Genomic DNA, 14922 nt, shown 5'->3' with positions numbered 1-14922 from the left:
TGATGCCGCTTTTGGCTTGTTCTCTTTTTTATCCTTCCTAGGGAGTGTCTTTCGTGATTTACCAGCTCCGTTGTTCAAAACAGCAACGTGAGTTGAGAGCCTTTACACTACATTTCACATGTAGTTGCCCTGCCTGCTGCTCATCACAGTTTAGCGATTTCTGTGATTTCTGCACACCACTGAACAATCTCATTCCCACCCTAAGGGGGATGTGAGTGTCTCGAGCCTGCATAATTTTCTCATATGCACAAGGTCTTTTTTTTACTCTTTTTTGAAATTATTCTTCCCTCTCCTCCTCACCTGCCACATGTGTGACAGACTGGATGTCTCTGGGCTTGAGTCAAATTGTCCTTTTTTCACATTGCTATTCAACCCACAGTCAGAACCAAGAGCAAACTCCAGTTTGGAGGTGAGCAATAAAACCCCCTCAGAAACTGCCAGGGGCCGAAACAATTTGGCAAGCTTTGCAGAAAAACTGCCAGCATGGAACGACAAGATGGGAGCATTACTTCAACAGAAGAAGCTCTGATTAGCAGATTATCGCTTAAGTGATGTTGATCCCAGCCACGCTGCCGTCCAAATGAGCCCTTTCACAGCTGCCAGCTGCACTGCGGAGTCATGCACGTAAATAAGTGGGCCGGATCCTTTGCTGGCATGAGTTGAGGCAGCTTTGATGGACCGTCATGGAGTTACAACAGCTGGAGAAGTCTGGCTATAACGGGGCGTCTGACTCGCTCCTTAAACTTCCTCGAGAGCTTGTGAATGAGAGCGCATAAAACAGAGGGATGGCTTCTCCCACTCCAACAGCATTAAAAACGCAGCATGCCACAGCTGCAGGGACCCTCTAAACTTTGATTGTGTCCAATGGCTGTTGGACAAGTCATTCTTTGTAAGTAATACTCTTTTTTTTTTTTTAATCGCAGATACGAGACTCTGCAGCCCTGGCTGTAATGCACTCAGAGCCAGTGTGCAAAGAGCCTGTGCAAGCGGGTTGAAAGAAGCTGGAATCACCTTATCACTAACTGTAAGAGAGATCCTTGCTGAGTCAGATAGGGGAATGATGAGGGATATATATATATTTATTTATTTTTTACAGTTGCTGAGCTTGTAACCTGTTCCCTGGGACCATAAACCAGTATATAGAGTCTTGCCCTCATGAAGCTTTATTTATCTCTGATGAGTCTGTTTGGCTCAACGTGTGGGAAGCATGTGAGGGACTTTCATGAACAGCCTTGGGTTGAGCTTTCCCCAGAGTTCACAGTCCATTTCAGCTCTGATAAGTGTTCAAAGGTGATGGCCTGAAGCCTGCAGAGCTGGCAGCAAGGGATGGGGCTGGGGGGAACAAGCTCTCTTTGTGAGGCTGTTGGAGCTTGCTCCTGCAAACTGGAGACAACGCAAAGCCGCAGCTTGCTGGCATGCCTGTGTATTGAATGAAATCTTTCATTGGGTTCCCCAAACAGTCTAGGAAGATCCTCAACCTTTGTCCTGAACAGGACTGCAGCCCTGTCCAGGTTACCTCAGACCACAAATGTCAGTGACTTCAAGCCCTGGTAATTCTTAGGTTATTGGGTTGAATCCTGATTTGTCAGCATAACCCTGCTGTAGACTTGGACTTTTCAACCTAGAAAAGAAGGTATTGTAGAAGGGGAGGGCAAAAGGTAGGAGACAGATCTGTGAAAATGATGAAGGCGGCCACTGAGAAATAGTGATTTGGTATCTCTCCCAGTAAAGAGACTGGGAACACAATCTGGCCTAGTTAAAGATGTCCCTGCTTACTGCAGGGGGGTTGGACTAGGTGAGCTTTAAAGGTCCCTTCCAACCCAACACATTCTATGATTCTATGTTTCTAACACAGGACTGAAAATTTTGGGGTAGGTGCAAAGCAAACAAAAGGAGGTGGCTCTTCACAGGCAGGTGGTGAAGCTATGAAACTCTTTGCACAGGATCTCGTTTGCATGGATTCGAAATGTGATTAGATGAGTTAACGGAAGGAAAAAATATTCAAGACTTTTAAACACTAGTGTAACATCTGTGCCCTGGGAGGTCTCTGAGTTTGGGATTACTGAGGTCTGGGGAAGTACGTGGGAAACCATCAGTACATGTTCATGCTGTTCTTTTGGTAGTTAATAGTCCTGCTAGTAGTTATCAGTACAGCACATTGTTCAGTCACTATCCATCACGAGTGCTGTTGGAGATAGGGTACTCTGATAGGCGGATTTTTCGTCTGAGCTGGATCAGCAATTCTGGGGTAAAAAAAAAAAAAAAGAACAAACTGGTGATTTTCCAGTCACACAGACGGCGAACTCAGCCCCTGAACAAGTCCATCCCTCTCTGAGAGACCAATATTTGGAGAACTGTGAGCAGGCACATATTCCTGGTCCTGCATGCATCCTGTCCATCTGCACTGCTGCTCCTCCAACAGCCCATGGACCATGTGCAGTCAATCCCTCTGGGTCTGCCCCAGGTCACGTGTGACCTCCCACTGGCTGCTCAGCTGGAAAGCTGGTAATATTAAAAGATGTGATCTCAGGAGTCATCCTTTTCCCTGGGTTTTGGCAGGACCAGTCTGAATCTGGCTCCTGCTCTCTGGGACAGGTAATCTTAGCATTGTGTCTGCTCCCACAAAGCCTGGAGATGGTCTTGCCATGGGTCCTGAGAGTCATGGAGCCTGCTTATGTTGCCTCTACCACCAAAACCTGAAGCACTGCCCCTGGTTACCACAGCACTGACTCCTCTCTTGAGGTGGGAGAAAAACCTCTAACTGAAAACAAGGCTTTATGTCTTGATTTGGAGGCTCAAGTGTCTGAAAATCTGAGTTTTAGCTGCATTGTGGTGTTCAAGTCACATGGCTTTTGTTTGCAGCTCTTGAACTTCCGTATGCCTTTCTTTCATGCACAAAGGCTTGGCTGGTTTCTCGGTCCTCATAAAGTCTCCTTTATCAATGTAAATTATTTTTAAAAAGTCATCTCTGATTGAAGCTTCTAGCCTGCATCAGGCAAAACTGAAAAAAAAAACCAAACCAACCCAAACCCATATATTTTCAGTGCCAATCACTGCACACTCAATGAAGTATCTGATTATTTTAAGCGACACATGATTACACTGTCCTGTAACATAAACTCTGAAAGAAAGCATCCTGGGGTACAGCAATAAAATAAAAATACCAGCATTTACACACTAGAAGAAACACAGTAAAATTCAAGCTGGTCTTGCAGAAATGGAGATAATATCCTTCTCTCATTGCGATTAGTTAGCACTTCATATAATTATTTTATTTTAAATGGAAAGAAGAAGCTAAAGCATGGGAGAAGTGCCACCAGCTATTTGGGACAGATTTGTAAATATAATTTATGCAGTAAATTATGTGTAAGTCTTAATTAGCAGCTCTTTTCTTTGTGCGTGTGGGAGTTTTTTTGTTCTGTTTTGTTTTGCTGTTGTTGTTGTTGTCCTGGAGGTCCAGAAAGAGTGAAAGAGGATCCCATTTCCCCTTTGGCTGTAGGATTGACTTTGCCTTTGAGGTAGGACTTGCCATAGGGCTTGGTGGGAGTCAAAGCTGGGGAGTGAGATGTGGTCAGAAATCTCTGCACCCTTTGTATTCCCCATCTGCACAGCTCACTGGGAGCAGCTGGAGGTTACTCTGAATGTTGCCTGGATGAGGCTGATACATGTCCAAGCTCCCTACGCCACCGGTGCCCACAGAGAAAGACTCCTACATCTGGCTCAGGAGGGATGCTCCAGTTGGTCAACCTCTACATCTCCCTGGGATCGCTATGTCATAGAATCATAAAGTGGTTTAGGTTGGAAGGGACCTTAAAGATCATCTTGTTCCAACCCCCTGACGTGGACAGGGGCACCTCCCACTAGAGCAGGTTGCTCCAAGCGCCATCCAGCCTGGTCTTGAACACCTTCGGGGCTGGGGCAGCCACAGCTCCTCTGGAGAACCTGTTCAGTGCCTCACCATCCTCAGAGTGAAAAATTTCTTCCTCTCCCAGATTATGAGCTCTCCTTGTGGTGGTGAAGAAAAGGAAGGGGCTCTTTTGGCTGGTGTTCCACCTTGAACACAGTTTCTCCACTGTGGGCTCTTGGTCTTGAGTTTTTCATTAGCCTTTTGCTCGCTGAAACAGCAAATAGCAGATGACTCTGGTACCACAGAAATCAACTGCTTCCAAGATGTTGCTTGTGAGTGTCCCATATCCCACCTCTTGTCCTTAGAAAACCCCCCTCACTTGCCTGGCTTATATCTCCTTCCAACCTGGTTTCCAGACCTGAAGAAGTCGCCACAGTCCCAGTCCCTGATCTATCCTTATTCACACATCCAATTATTAATGTGAAACCAATTTTACTTGCCATGGGAAGTCTTGCAACAGCCACGGGAGCTTTGTCTCAAAAATCAGCAGCAGGGCTGGTGTAAGAGGGATGGTCCAAGGTTATAAGTAAGGCAGATTTTTAGATAGGTACGCTCTCTTTCCATAGACCATAGATGCAGCTGGAAAAACATGCAAATATTTTAACAGACAAGTCTGGAAGGAGATATAAAAAAAAGGCGGAAACCAGTGCTTTTGGGCTGAAAACCTTTGTTTTTTCTATTCATATCTTGTACTTTGTAAGAGAAATCCCCTTTTCCAAGAACCTCACATTTATCAGAAAAGCTCTGTGTTTTTAAGGTCATATAATGACAGTTTGTCTGAAGCAGTAAACATGAGAGGATCTGTTCAGGGACAGAGACTTTCTGACCTTCCTTGTAAGTGGCCATGTCACTGAGCCTTCCACACATCAGAAAATAAGTCTGTTTTTTTTGGTTGGTTTTTGTTGGTTTTGTTTGTTTGTTTGTTTGTTTTGTATTCTAAGCTAATGAAACAAACTGGTTATTTTCTCCTGAAAGACCAACACAATGAAAGATGGTCCTCTTGCATCTTTGGTAAAAGCTACCCCAAACTCCTGTTTTCCTCCTAAATAAAAATAAACTTGGAGATTGCAGTGGCAAAAGATGAAGAGGAACATCACCAATTCTCTCAACTGGGGTTCATGAGGAAGCTGTCTTGCTCTTGTGCTGAAGGTGCACTTTGCAGGGAGGAACCAGGAAGGCAGAATAGCCTATTTCCTCCCCTCCCACCCCAATTCTAAGCTGAAAGCATTCAGAAAGCCAGCACTTGGCAGTTTCGCTTCTACCAAGTGTGAGGAGATGACAGTCAACCAAAGACTTGTGGAACATGTTGGTATGGAAGAAAACAGCCTTTATTTGGTCAATATTAGGAAAGAAAAAAGAATCATTCCAAGCTTTCTTTGCTGGCAGGTAAAAGTAGATTCAGTCCAGAATGGAGATAAAGTTGTAGCTTTTGAGAAAAGGTTGTGCTTTGCTTAAGAAAGTGAGATGTATCTGCCTATTATATCTGCCACCACTCCTGGTGTCCAAGGCACCTCACATGTAACTAGGCAGATGTTGAACTGATGGACTCCAGACCCTAAAGTTAAATGAAATGACTTCTATCTCTAAAATCAGGAGAGATGAACCCAAATCCTACCTACTAAGGAAAGTCTGGAATTTATTCTCTCTCCAGTTCTGATTTTCATATATAAAATGGGACTTTTTAATGTAGAAATAAATATATAAAGGTTATATAAAATATATTTAAATATCTGAAGAAATACATACAAATAAATAAAATACATAAAAAACTTAAAAACTATAAGAACACAACAACCTTGCTTTCTGCTCTGCTCCCCCTGCTTTTCATTTTCTTCTCTTTCTTGAGAGGTACAAGTGAGTTACGTCAGCTGGTAAAGAAGCATCATTTGTCCAGGACAAGTGTAATGACCACAATATGACATTGATGCTGAAACGAAAAGCATCTGTCCCTCATTGAGAAATAATTGATTATGACCTAGAAGCTATCGCTAGGGCTATGCTGGTGTCTTAAATTTCTCCTCTCTCAGTATATAAATGGGACCTGTAACGTGCAGGGGAAGAGCACCATGTCACCGGGAAGAGCAACAGCGCTGTAGAGAGGGATGTGCCTTGTAGCAGCATTGCTTTCAAATGTAGTTCTGCTCGTTTTCCTTCCCTCTGCCATTGCTCTTCACTGCAGCATCTCTCCTTCTCCATGACACAGCCAGCAACTCTCAGAAAAGGCCAGAATGTATCCTCAGGAATGTGGGGTCATGACGTTGAAGAAAGATGTTCCAGCAGGTGAGACCCAAGATGAGCTGCAGGAAGGGGATGGTGTGGAGTCAGGAATGAGAGGTGGGAGACACTCTTTACATGAAAACCAGAAGGTCAGACCTTGGAGTGTGGTTTCTGGTTCAAAACCAGTAGATGATCCTTTTTCAACACGGTAGAATGGAAGTGGCACCACATGGAGAATGTCTCAAGGGGCAACTGGATGCTCTTGGCTTCCCATAGACGATTACTGAGTGCTCTGAGTCCTGCTGTGTGTGTACAAGATGTGTCTCTTCCTTTTCATTATCTGGCATGAGCTCGGCACTCGGGGCTGGAAGGAAGCATCTCACCTTGTTCAGCCACCCATGGGGCAGACACCACGGCTGTCTGAAGCATCCCTCAAACTATCATTAGTTAAGTGAGATACTAAAGCTGGTCCCAAAGGTCTTTTGACTGTCGATCGGGAGTGGAATGCCTGCTTTTAGGAAATGATTGTAGAATAACACGCAGGCGAACTGGAAAGCACCTGGAGGAAAGCCAACAGAAAACAGAAGAGATTTCATATGTTGTCTGGGAGGAGAAAGCGAAAGATTTTTTTTTCTTTTTTTTCTTTTTTTTTTTTTTTTTCCAAGGCTTGGAGACAGTAGCAGCCTCCTCTTCAGTTACAGAGAATAATAGCTGACTTCTTCAGGACTGCATGATGGACTCAGAGAAGGACATTCACAGCAGGAAACATACCTACAGTTAGATACCTGAATTTCCTGTACTTCAGCTCAAAATCATTAAGCTGGGGAGGGAGAATGCTAGCATTTGATCTTGTGCAATAGAAAAATAATTTAAAGTTGGAAATGTCTTTCCTCCTATCCCCACTATAACTAGCAATATGACTGCCAGGACCCTGAAATACCAATGTAATACAAATCTACTATTGCGTTCCTCTCTTCCACTAAATCATCTGTATGTGGAACGGTGAGCAAAAATCCATTATGAGTCCAGTGCAAAACCTGCCACGCTGTTTTTAAATTCTATTGCAGGTCTACAAATCTCTGGTGCCAGCTGTCATGTGAGGTAGTTTGAAGACAATGAACAAAAAAGTTCTGAGAGGCATCAGAAAGTTTGTGTCTCTGGCTGAAATACTTTCTTCTTTTTTGAAACTTTTATTGTGGGAATTAGGTTGTCTCCAGAGATGCTTTGAATGGGAACAAAGGTATACGACTGAACACATTTGAGTTATGAAAGCATTTTAGGATACAAATGGGAACATTAGAGCTGAAAAGTGAATTACCATTTGTATGCAATTCCCCCCCTCTCTCCCCCCCCCAGAAAATTGCTAGGGAAGAATTTGTGAATATGTAAGAAATAAGAAAATAAGCAGATAGGATAATCTAATTAATCCATCAAAATGAGACTCCTGAAGACTGAAATATTCTGAGGCTTCTTTGCATTTTATTTCCATAAAAGACCAGTGCTTTTCTGATAAGACACTTCAAAAAACCTTTATTTTATCTAGAGGAGTAGAAGAGAAGATAATATAAGAGAGCTAAGTAACGAATACATTGACTTAGATTAGATTAGAGGGAAATCTTCAGTTGAGTGGAGGAAGGCAGAGATACAACAGATCTTCCTGCAGAGGAGAGAAGGAGAATCAGGGAAGGTGCAGATGATATTGCCCGACTTCAGGTCTTGGGAAGATACTGGAATGAATTAATTGCAAATTCATGAGCACCTGGAAGTACTAATACGGTGATGAAAAACAACCATTATGGATCTGTCACGAACAAATCGTGTCAAACTAATATACTTTCAGTTTTGACAAGATAATGGGATCAGGGAGGAATGGGAGACTGTGTTATGTCTTGGTTCTGACAAAGCATTTGGCACTGCCTCATATGGTACTGTCATAAGCAAACTCAGGAATATTAAGGTAGTATTCATCTTCCCTGTATTAGACGTGCATTGGGTATCTGAGTCAGTCACCCTGAGGTAGATAAAGAGTAGTGTCTAGAAATAATTAATCTTGCCCGTCTTAGACACTGATCTTCATATGGGAAAAATTGCACTCTGCAGGTGCCCATTTCTCTCCTCTGAGTGTACAGACAAACTAGGGTTACTGGCTCAGCATTTTCATCTATCTTTTAGACACAGAACTTAGGGCAGATGAATCTTACTCAGAGTCTAAATCAATGGTTAATCTTTTTTAAATTTTTTTTATTATTTTTTTTGGCACTTAAATGTTCCCACTGGAGTGAAGGTAATGATGAGTTAACAGAGATTTGCTGCCAACCAGGACAGAAGATCACATAGTCTTCCTGTGGTAGAGAATTATTTAGCATTTTTCTGAGAAACTTAAACTTTGGTAATGGCAAATGCAAAGACACAGCACAGAACAAGAGGAAAAGAGAGAGATCTAATGTCTTTCCTTTGAAATGAAGCAATATGGGAAGAAACCCAGTAATAATCAGTGTTTAACACCCTGGGAATCTGCTAAACATCACACAGATACACCAATGTACAGGACTGAATCTGTCTCATGGGTCTTTTTTGTTCTTTCCCTTTCCCCTTCCTTTCCTTTTTCCTTCTCCATCCCCTTCCACTTCTACTTCTTCTTTCCCGTTTCCTCCTGTTCCTCTTTCCTTTTTCTCAGGTATTTTACTACATTTTATTCTCACTGAGGTATCATCCACGTATCCAGGCACTGTCTCCCTTTCTTTTCTGCTGGAACACAATGAGAACCTGCAATATCTAAGACACCAGCTTTATTTCTTTCCATGATGCGTGGCAGAGGAATCCTGTGCACTCAGCAAGATGTCCCTGGAAGACTAATGTTTGTAATCAAAATCAAAAACATTTAAAGCCCAGACCCTTCCTCCTTCCTCTGGAAGCTCATCCCAGTTCTTCAACAATGTAAACAGTTTAATTTTTTTCTTGAAACCAGTTTTTAAGCTCATCTTTCCTCCAAACAACCCATTTCAGTTCCTGGTCAAGAATGCTATATCAAAATAAACTTTTTTTTCACAGGGGACCATATAGTGCAGTTGAACCCTGACACTCACTGTTTCTTTGAGATTCCTTCTCTCTGTATTTCTCCTTCTTTTTGTTTATTTATTTATTTAGGCTTTTTTTTTCTTTCTTTTTTTTTTTCTTTTCTTTTTTCCCCCTTAATTCACAGCTGCTGTTCTAAGAAATGTAGTGTACCAGAAGATTTTCTGTAGGACTCACACTCCATTGCTTATGGTAGAATATATCCTAGGTATATATCCTAGATATATAGAATATATCCCAGATATCTGAGATGCACAGAAGCTTCTCAAGGTCTGTGCTTCGATACTTCAGATGCATGAATGACCTGTGAGGGCACTGATATTTTTCCATAGATTAAAGAGGGACTATAGGGTGATGATTCATCTGATTTGTTTTAGAGGTCAGCTTTGGGGAGCTGCGAAAAATGGGGTAATAGACTCCAGGTCCCCCTGAGTGACCACTTCAGGTGAAGACACTTGCAGTGTAAATGTCTGTATTTAGCCAGACAAATAGATCTCCCTTTCCAAGGTGGATATTTGGGTTCCCTTGTCAAACTAAAGGAAGCTCATCCAATGATGAGATGAATCTTCTTTCAGAGATATCCATATCTCCACTGAACCAGGAACCAAAATCACTCAGTTAAATCAGACTTCAAATTTTTAATCACTTTAACATTGACTGGCAGGAGCCCTTCACTAAGTATCTCTAAAAGAAATTAAGGGCTGCAGAGACGTTGTCCTTCAAGTTTTCCAGAGGGAGTTTTGGAGCTGAGGAGTGGAGAGAAAGGCAGTTTTCTTCCATGAAGGAAAACGGAGTTGAAGTTTGCTTTTTGTTTTCCAATTTGGAGCAAAGCTGCCTAACCTTCTAAGTTTTATGCAGAGCAGGTTGTCATTTTTTCTTCTTACTTTACTAAATAGAACTCAGACTTTCTTACTCCAATCCCTCTTGAAAGGGTTATTTATTGAATTGTGGAGGTGCCAAGAAAATTAATTCATAAATGCCCAGATGTCCTAAGTATATCTGTTGAACTGAGCCCTTCACTGCTTGGGAACCGGCCCTTATAGGTTCTTGGTTTGCCATTAGCAGCCAAGAACGATGCTGGAACCAGGTTATCCAGAAACAGGGGAACTGATGGTGTATATCAGGAATGGAAATCAATTTTTTGGGGTTTCCACAGAGTTGCTGGACTGGAACAATCTCTGCATGATCAATTTTAATAAAGTTATATTCTCCAGCTGAAAACCTCCCATTCCTCTTAGATTTCTGATTGCTTAGCATTGACAGCAGCACTTCTCTGTCTTTTTTCATTCAGAGATCTCTTTAACCTTCTAAATTAGAGACAGAAATAGAGAAATATCTTCATCTTATGTTCCCTTTTTATCTGCTAGCTGGAAAAGAAAGAACTGTGATGCATAAAAAATTATGTTACTGAGCTCCTTTTGCCAAAAGAAATATAATCATTACAAAATCTTTATGTTACAGCATTAATTGTGAATATTTTAATTGAAAAAGCTGAGAAGTTTATCTGCCTTTTTTTTAGTACTGAAACCCAACTATCTGCTGTGTAGGAATTTCCAAAGGAGAAATTGCATGCACTTTTCTGATCTTTTCAGGACTACAAGTGGTTTGGAGAGCATTTGCTGGACAGCTTTCTGGGTGGTTTTCATCTGTTAATGAGAGAACATCTTACATTATTTGCCTCTGATGTCTTTCAGTTGCTCCTACTGTTTCAAGGCAGAGACTAGTAAAAGTAAGTTCTTCTAAATAAAACAAAACTCCAAGAGCCCTCACCCCCACCCATGGCAACATACTCTTTTATTACATGTAGCAATAGGACGAGGGATGACGGTTTTAAACTAGAGCAGGGCAGGTTTAGATTAGACATTAGGAAGAAGTTCTTTACAATGAGGGTGGTGAGACACTGGCACAGGTTGCCCAGAGAGGTGGTGGAGGCCCCATCCCTGGAGACATTCAAGGCCAGGCTTGATGAAGCTCTGAGCAATCTGATCTAGTTAAAGATGTCCCTGCTTACTGCAGGGGTGTTGGACAAGATGACCTTTAAAAGTCCCTTCCAACCCAACACATTCTATGATTCTGCATTTGTAGCTTTTTCATTTGTGCCTGAGGAGTCCTTCTGAGAGCATTCATGACTTTGCTAAACAAGGAAACTGAGCAGGGGACTGGTTGGCATCTCATGCACAAAACCTGGATAAAACAGGTTGCAAGAGGATGTACGAGCTTTTTAACCATCTACAGATCTGAGCAAAGCTTCTGTGTCAATTTGCATGAGAGTTAGATGACCCATGCAACTGCAGTGGAAATATTCACATGTATGTCTGTGCCTGTGCATTTCATCCTACATGTGCAGAACCTGTGCAGAATGTAAGATGAGCTGGTAAAAATCAAGGAAGACCCTGTTCCTCACAATAAATGACAGTCCAGAGAGAGGACTACATGCTCAGTCTCTTTTTTTTCTCCTTTAATACAAGGACTTGAAAATGAGCATCTCATGAGCTCTGATTGGCTATATCAGGAGTTCAGGTCACTGATTCTAAACAAAATGTCCTCTTCATCCAGCATCACCTTCTCCAAATTGATACATTTGCATCAACTTCTTCCATTTCAAAATGACAATTTTTTATTTTTTTTAAATAAAGAATTCCAAAGATTTTACTACGAATGCTCCAAACCAGCTCCAATCACGTAGCCATAATAATCTATGACCCTTAAAAGTATTCAATGATCCCTCACATTCAGTAGATCAGACCTCTCACTTCAGTCAGCAGTCAGGAGATAAGATATTACAAATAAATTATTTTTGCTGGTAAAAGCGCCTTCTTAAAACAGAACTTTGAAACTTGTTCAGCATTCCCTACTGTTCCTAGAGCTCTTGGTTTTAAGTTTTTCACTACTTTTAAAATCTTTTATTAAAACACAGTTGGGTTGCAGTACAATTCCTGAACATCTTTGTAAGATGAAAAGAGAGTTTGATAAGAAAGTTGTGGATTTTTGACTCCCCTTCAACAGAAGTAGAAATGTTACAAAATATCATTGAGAAATAGAAAATATTATGTTTAATATATGTGAAATGCAAAAGGTTTTAATATTTCCCTCAAAGATTCTCCTTTTTTACACCTGGCAGTTGTGAATTAGGATTTTCCTTAAACTTGCCTTCTTCAGACTGAACTTGGAGACATCCTCATACACCTTTAGTTCACCCTACACTTCCATGAACTGTGTACCTAAAGGCAATGTATAAAATACACCAGGATATTGTATGGTTACACCCCATAAACATTTTTTGCTGCATGAGGAAATGGTGGAAGTTGGCTCTTGCACATTTCAACAATGTTACTCAGCCAAGCATAAGAATAAGGGAGCAGAATGGAAAAAAAAAAAAAAAAAAGAGAGAGAAAGAAAAGAAAAGACCAGTCTTTGGAACATTTACTTTTTGCCAGGATTTTAGGTATTTTCAGCTTAGGAACATTTTCCAGCTTCTCTATTAAAACCCTTTTCTTAGTTATAAATAGTGCTACTTTAGCAGAACTGAGTGACAAAATAATTTTCATTTGATAATAAAATTTCCAAATCATGGATCCCTTTTCTTTCGACATTGAGGTAGTCAGCAACAACAAGGCCCCATCTTTCAAAAAAATGAGATCTTTGAATCGAAACAGCTCTCATGGAGATGCCTTTGGCAGTGTGTTCTGGGCTCACACTCAGTGTGCAGGACCTCAAAAAGAATAAATTCGTTTATTGTATTGGAAGGGTCAGTCTTCATGTTATAACATGTTGAGGCCTAGTGGAGATTCCCTCTTTCTCTCTCCTTCTTATCTCCAATTTTCTCCATGTGACCCCACTTGAGAGACAGTCTTCCAGATTCTCAGCTGGTGGAAACTTGTCTTCTTCTGCCTAAAGGGAAAATAGTAATCTCAGTCTAGGATGTTATGGAGAAAAAATTAAATAAACAGGTTTGGGCATGGCTGAGGTGGGGTTGTTCTTAGCTTGAGGCGGGGGGGTGATCAGATGATGTCTTGAGGTCCATTTTGTATCTATTTTTCTCTGATTCAGTAGTGTTGAAGTGGTGCTGGAACACAGGCAGGGAACCTCATCTATGGCCAGTCATAGAGTTTACACATTAATTGGTTCCTTTGAGTGCCAGATTGGATCTTATGGTGGAATTTAATTAAAATGTATATTGTTCAATCACTGTAGCAGGAGACGATTTCCATAACAATCTCCCCATCTCTCCATAGGGTTTTCACTTGGTAGATTACTTTTTCATTTTACTTGTTTGTGTTTTTCAGGCTTGGATGTGGAAATCATGATTTTTTTTCCCTGTCCCAGGACTGGAGCAAGTCATTAAAGTTTCCCAGTTTTGCTTCACTGAAGTGGAGCCTATTTAAAGTACTTAACCTTCTGCAAAGCTTCTTTTGTAGCAGGAAGTCCTGTAGGTGACATTCTGCCATGTTCATGAAGGTCTGTGGAAGAGTCTGGATGCCCAACATTGACCAGAGGCTGAACCAGTCCAGATGGTTCCTGGTCTGGATCGAGTCAACTAAGCAATGAAAAATCTTCTGGTTTCACCTTTTCAGGGTATAATTATTTCATGTATCAGACAGTGTGTGGAAGAGTGAAGGAGAATCTGAAAAAAGCTACAGGTGTCACAGGAAGCAGGACTAAGTGAGCCAACTAGTTAAACTCTTATCTCCGAATAAATGGAAATGAATCAATGCTCATTAATTCCAGAGCGGCTAAGGATGGAAGGATTTGTGTGCCATGCCCTGCCAGAAGCAATGAAATGAATGGAACCCTTGGCCATCTGGGTCAATAAAGAGACAGATGACCTGTTTTGTAGAAGTATGGTGAAGAAGGGAACAGGCTACAAAAATTCATGCAGTTGCAGCTTAAGCATTACTTTCTGTCACCTGTAAATCAGGTGTTTAGAGCAGGTCTTATTCATTGCTTATCCTAAATAATATCTGTTCACACTAGGAGTGGAATTCATTTTCCAAAATGTAGACATATAGTCTTTTCTCAGGTATCTTGTGCTATCTAGCACGTCCATGTGATGCTGGCAGATGGGACACTGGATTTAAGGGAGACCCATGCCCTTCTGGAGTGGCAGCTGGAAGTCAGGCAGATACCTTTTGGCACTGCAATTGTAGATGTCTGTGTTCAAACCACTGAACCCCTTTGGTACTGAGACGCTGGTCCTTCAGTGGGATGGCAGCTGTTTGTAGCAGAAGAGTCTGGATGGTCAGAGTTAGGGAAGAAGCCAGTACTGTATCCCACGAGTATATATGCGAAGTCATAGAAAATTTTTAATCGTATTGGCAGCACAGTCCTATTGTCTGGGCTCAGGCCATTCGGGGCAACAAAGAAAGGAAAGAAAAAAATGCTATGCATCATTGGAGAAGGAGCCCTGCCAAAGAATTGGATCCACAGGGATCATGGTAGAAAGAGAAACCCAAAACGACATCTTCCATGTGGCGATAACTTGACTCAATTGGTAATGTTAAATGAAAGGGAAGCACTTCAACAGTTTCCTGTTGATGTCAATCTCGTGTGCTGAGATGAAAAGTTGACCTTTCTAAACTGTTTCCCTCCAGAAAAGTTTCAATATTTTGACTTTGTTCCAGTTTGAGAGGAAAACAAATGTCAAAATATCTCCTTGTGCAAGACCAATGTCATTGTCCCATGTGCTGTGCAGTTGCATTTATTGCTTTGTTTATTCAGTGCAT

This window comes from Rissa tridactyla, chromosome 2, assembly GCF_028500815.1.
Source record: "Rissa tridactyla isolate bRisTri1 chromosome 2, bRisTri1.patW.cur.20221130, whole genome shotgun sequence".
NCBI lineage: Eukaryota > Metazoa > Chordata > Aves > Charadriiformes > Laridae > Rissa > Rissa tridactyla.
Note: the sequence above shows the minus strand (reverse complement) of the source record.